Below are 6,194 nucleotides of genomic sequence, written 5' to 3'. Positions count from 1 at the left end.
AAAAAAAAAAAAAAGATATGATACAGACAAAATTGACATGAGAAAAGTAAAATTTTTCCTAATTCTTTCTTCTTTCTGTCTCATACCAGATGGCTTCTGAGATGAGACAGAAATTCTGAATTTTTTTAACAACATGCTTGGATTTAGAGAAGGATAGCCATTGCCCCACTCCAAAGTTAGCTTTATATATTCATAAATATGTATGTACATATATAGTGAATTTTTTCTTTTTAATTTTTTCAGATCACCTGTCCTCATAAGTCATATTACTTTTTTGCTTGGTGATTCTTTCTGTATAGTTATTTTTTCCTCTTTAGGCATTCAAACATCCAGGATCTCTTGACTTTTTGAAGATGTGTATTTTACAGTAAAAACAAGAACAGAACCCTGCTCCAACCTTTATGAGATTTTCTTACCATGTGTATGGTTGTCACCTGTATGGATGAGCTGTCATTTGTCTTTCTCAAGAGGTTTCTCTTTTTCAAAGTGAATCTTTATTAATTTTGATCGTATCCGTAGTTTTCTTCTCCTGTGGAAACAAAAGCGAAATCCCTTGAGATCTATGAAAACACATCTCCTGGTTTCCATAGTGAGGTCAACACATCCTTGAAATGTACTGACTGATTTAATTCAGAAGGTTTTCTATTATCTAATGCTGTTGTTGTTCCTTTCCATTTGGTTTAAGAAAATTCAGGGTTAATGAAGCATTTCCATCCCTTCTGTTTGTTTAGCATATCCTTCATAGTTGATTTGATCTTTCTATAACTGCCTGACCTGTAGGATTGTTTGGTATACCTGTAATATACTTTATATTATAATAAACAAAAACTGTTTCATTTTTCTAAGAGACATATACTGGACCATTATCTGTCTTTATTTTCACAGGTATACCCATAATGGCTGAATAAATGTATGATTATTGAAATACCCTTTATTAGAATTTAAGGCAATTGCCCATTGGAAGTGTCAATGGTGTGGTCTACATATTTTAATTTTCCAAATGCTGTAAAGTGGAACACATCCATCTACCAGATCTCATTCCCTTTGGGTTACTCCCTGCAAGTAATGGTGTTTGGTTATAGGAAGAGCAAGTAGGGCATCTCTTTATAATCTCCTTAACTTGTTGCCATGTCAGTCATCAGAAACTCTTTCTCTAAACTGTTGCTATTGACATGATGTTTTTCATGCAATTCTGAGACTTACAGTACATTTTTAATCAATAATCAATCAATATTTGCATTACCTTTTGCTAGAGGAGCTGGCAGACCTGTGTGGCATCAGATGTATGTTATGTACATAGGACAAAGCCTATTCCTGATTATGTTTTGAACCTGAATGAATAATGAAGTCAATTTTGTATCATCTGGTATCAATTCAATGGTTTCAATATGCAAGACAAATCTTTTTGTATATTGTGAATCAGTAATCCCTCAGTACCATGAGAATAGCATATAACTCTACTTTTCAGATAGAATTATAATGGCTTTGTTCCACCTTACTTAATTCTTCTGATTTGTAACCTTCCTTTTCCTACTTTATTTGCATCGATATAAAAATATACAGGCTGCAGTTTGGTGTGTTATGTACAATTTGGGGAAGAATCCAAGAATTTCTCTTTATAGGGTCAATTTTCTTGGTTTTGGGATATTTGCTATTAATTCCTCCAAAAGTTTAACATAAGCTCTTTACCATGGTTCATTCTGGAAGCCAATATGACTAGAATACAGTTAAGATTTAGACTCAAATTCTATTCACATGTGTTTTCTGCCATTTCTCTTAACGACCACCAATTCTTTTTCCACATCAGCTGTTAATTCTCTGGGACTATTTAAGTCTTTGTCACCATCTAAAGTTTTGTTTAAATGAATTGTTAAATCAGGTGTTATTCCAACAGCCAGTCATTAACTGGGCATATCTCCTAACAATCTTTGAAAGTCATTAAAAGATCACAATTGGTCCCTCTTAATTTGTGCCTTTTGTGTTCTAATTTTCTGTAAACCTATTTTGTAAGCTAGATAATTGACAGAATCTCCTCTTTGTATTTTTCGGAGAAATCTGTAATCACCATTTAGGCAAAACTTTCTTTACTTCTTCAAGCATTCTTTCTAAAGTATCTGCATTTGAATCAGATACCAAAATGTTATCCATGTAATGATAAATTATGGACTTAGAAAATTATTGATGTATTATTTCTAATGGGTGACTTACAGGTATTGGCACAGGATATGGCTATTGAGCATTCCCTGTGGGAGGATAGTTCACTGGTATCTCCTCATAGACAGAGAATTATCATAACTAGGCACTGTGAAGGCAAATTTTTCTCCATCCTTTTCTTGTAAAGGTATAGTGAAGAAACAATCTTTTAAATCAATAACTATGAGAGACTATCCTTTTGGTAATAGAGAAGGCAGAGGAATTCCAGAATGCATAGGGCCCATAAGTTTAATATTCTTGTTGACAGCTCTTAGATCTGTAACCATACTCCATTTTCTGGATTTCTTTTTAACAATAAATACAAGAGAATTCCAAGGGCTGGTTGATTCTTCAATATGCTAAGCATCTAGTTGTTCCTGTACCCACTTTTCTGGAGCATTCAGTTTGTCTTCTGTTAAAGGCCATTGTTTAACACATACTGGTTTCTCACTTAACCATTTGAAAGGCAAGGTCGTTAGTACCTCTGAAGGTTTGCTAGATGCTTTGTGTTTCTTGTACAGCCTGAATGACTGGTGACCTTTGTTTATAATACCTTATAATATACTTCCCAGAAACATGAATTTTTGTAACTGCAGAAATATTAATCTGGGTATTCCATTGCTGCAATAGGCACAGCCCCATAAATTCACAGCAATATTAGCTACATATGGCCTCAGCCTTCCTTTCTGTCCTTCTGGGCCTATACATTCAACCCATCTTGTGTTTTGTTTCATTTGAGATAGGGTTCCAATTCCTAGGAATAGAATATCTGCCTCTTGAGGAGGCCAATTCGAATGCCAAGATTCTGGAGTGAATATACTCACATCCACATCCATGTCTATTAATTCCTCAATTACACTGTCATTTATACACACTCTTATCTTTGGTCTTTGATTATTTATAGAAGCCTGACAAAATATACATTTTCTATTTCCTACTGGAGTTTTTGATTCATCCTCCATGTGTATTCCATCATCCAGAACAGTATGCTTTTTTTTTTTTTAAAAAAAATGTAGGCACTGGATTGTTTAATTTTCCTGGCAAGACATGTTCTCCACAGTGACTGGGAATGACTGGACCTTGTTTAACATGGGGGCCTGTGAGAGGCCCCCCCAAGGAGTTTCCCAATGGTATCGTGTTGCCTTGCCTGTCTTTTGTTGATCTACATTCATTGGTCAATGTAGGCCTTTACCACACCTCCTACATATACCAGAAGGCTGAGACCTAGACTGTCTATTCTTGCCATTCCTAGAGGAGACATTATTCCTAGGAATTCCTTGTATGCAATCTCTTCTCAGATGTCCTATTCTACCACAATTAAAACATTTGGCATTTTGGTGTCTCCTTATACTATTAGAAATCACTTCTCCTACCCAAGCCTCAGTTCTAGAGTCAAATGTCTCAACATTCATTGTATGCAAGATCCATTCATCTATGGATAGTGATCAGACCTTTAAAGGCCCAAGGATGTTTTTGCATTCTAAGTTGGCATTTTCAAAAGCCAAAGATTCAGTAAGTGTATGTTTAGCTTCTGGGTCTGTTACTCCTATTTGTACAGCCTTAGTTAATCTTTGTTAAAAGTCTCTAAAGGGATCTCTGGTCCTATTTAACCCTAATATATGATTCAATTCTCTTTCCTAGATCCTGAATTCTTTCCCAAGCATTTAAAGCTGTTGTGCTACATAGGGACAAGGTGCATTCATCATAGAAGTGTGGTCCTGAGGATCAGAGTAGTGATACTTGCCAAGAGTTTGATCTTGGCAAGTCTCAAATTCTTTTGCTTTCCCCTGTTGTTGTAAAATTTTTGCCTCTTCTCTCAAATAACACTTCCAAAGCAGCTGAAGTCCATCATCTAGGACCGCTGAGATGAACTGAAGTCAGTTGTGTGGGATAGCCCTATTGCTTGAAGCCCACATTTCCACCATTTCCCTAACAAGTGGTTAATGTGGTCTGTAAGCTACTATTGTTTGTTTAATGTTTTTTAGATCACTCAAACATATTGGTTCCCATGTATATTCTTTGACCACCACCTTAGGGTACTTTGTGCCAGATGGTCTTTCCAAGGAAATTACCGGATAGGCTGTTAAAACTCTGGGTAAGTCATCATGGAGTCTGTCATGTATTGATAAGGCTAAATCCTGTCCTTGTTCCTTCTGTCCCTGTTCATCAGTTTCAATAGATTTCTCAATCTTTTCAAATATTTTTACTACTGCCTTGTGTAGAGTCTGAATCTCCTGTCCGGTGTTCTGTTCTAATGCCCTCACTGAGGATTCCAAGATATAAAATTTGTCCAGTAACGATAATGTCTCATCCTTGGATATGTTTTTGATGGTGTGAATATTATCTTCTTGGAGAGATATCTTATCCATTAATCTATCATAACTTTTCAACAGATCCGAGTATTATATTCAGCATCACAAATTCTTTCAGATAAAGTCTCAGCACCCTTCGACATTGACTGCATTTTGTTTGTTAAATTAATGGTATCTCTCTCCAGAGTGATGATTTTTTTCCAGCTAACTGTTCATTATTAGTCTGTAAAGACTGTATCATTTCTAAAAGTGCCTCATTCTTGGCTCTGTTATCAAACCATTTTCTTAATTAGATAATATGAAAAACAAAACTAATCTTTAGCATCAAATAAAGGGATGTATAAGGAAAATCACATAAGCCTTGCAAAATACCATCCATAGCATAAGCAAAATAATTATGATGCTCCTGGATGGTTATGTTACTTGTAATGTATGTAGTTTTTCAGATCTTACAATTATAGTGAATTGGAGTAGGTGCAATAATCATTATTGGCCAGCAGGTGGCACGGTTGCAGCCATGTGGTAAAGAGACACTACTGGCCGTGGCACTAGTAGTCCTGTGCCACTATGGTTTCTCTCATTGGTGCTTGGTTAAATATTGACAAATATGATTTGCTTGACAAATTAAAAGCAATTAAGTCAATTCTGTACATGGAGCAAGGAGCCCAGAGCTCATGAGCAGGGAGCACAAAGTGGAAGCTGCACATGTCACCATGCAAAAGGGAAAATGACAGTGGGGGTGGGGAGCATGTGTGAGCATGGGAAATTTCCAAGTTGCTACACTTAGCTACACTGTGGTGGGGTTTTGCAGACAGAAAGAGAGAGAGAGAGAGAGAGAGAGAGAGAGAGAGAGAGAGAGAGAGAGAGAGATTAGTTATATGTATGTACACACACACACACACACACACACACACACACACACACACACATATATATAAGCTGACTTTGGAGTTGGACAATGGCTATCCTTTGTGTCAGATGCAGATGGATGCAAAAAAGAAATCCCATACTAGCTCAGAATTAAGTAAGGGGTAGACTCACAGATCACAGTCCTCTGCATGAATGAGGAACAGAAACTGAATCCAGCAGCCAGAAGAGAGATAGTGAGTGTGCACTTTATAATGTAAGAGACCACACCCAGGTGGGCTGGTATCTTAAAGACTATGGGCTGAAGGAGCTCCCACAGCCACCAATGTCTGTCTCCCAAGCAAGAACTGTGCTAATTACCAAGAGAAACCATTCCGACTCCACCCCCACATCACCCTTACCACTCTGAGACTCAGAGCCTTGACTTCTAGTAGTTTGTCACCAGCCCAGTAGCCAGTGTTAGGTCTCTTTGTGTGATACTAGGTGTGCTTTTGTCATTTGCTGGATGCGTTAGTTCTTTTTCTTCTGTCTTAGTTTCTCTCTATCCTTTCCTATGCTTTACTCAGGTATTTAAGACCCAAATGTAGCCCTGTGCACTTAGAACAAGGGGCTTTTAAAGGCAAAAACCACATCCTGCTATTTTGCTTGGCAGCTCCCAGGAAGGTTTTGTGCAAGGAATCAATTTAACAGAAGGCAAAATTAACAGTTAGCTGGACAAAATAAATAGAAGCTAAAATAAGGTAGCTGGGGCCTCTTGAACTTGGGTTTCCTAAAATAGAGTGAGACAATTTTCCATGGGATTTTCCAACAAGCAAATCAAAC

The sequence above is a fragment of the Microtus ochrogaster genome, chromosome 15 (assembly GCF_000317375.1).
Source record: "Microtus ochrogaster isolate Prairie Vole_2 chromosome 15, MicOch1.0, whole genome shotgun sequence".
Lineage (NCBI taxonomy): Eukaryota > Metazoa > Chordata > Mammalia > Rodentia > Cricetidae > Microtus > Microtus ochrogaster.
This window is presented reverse-complemented; position numbering follows the sequence as displayed.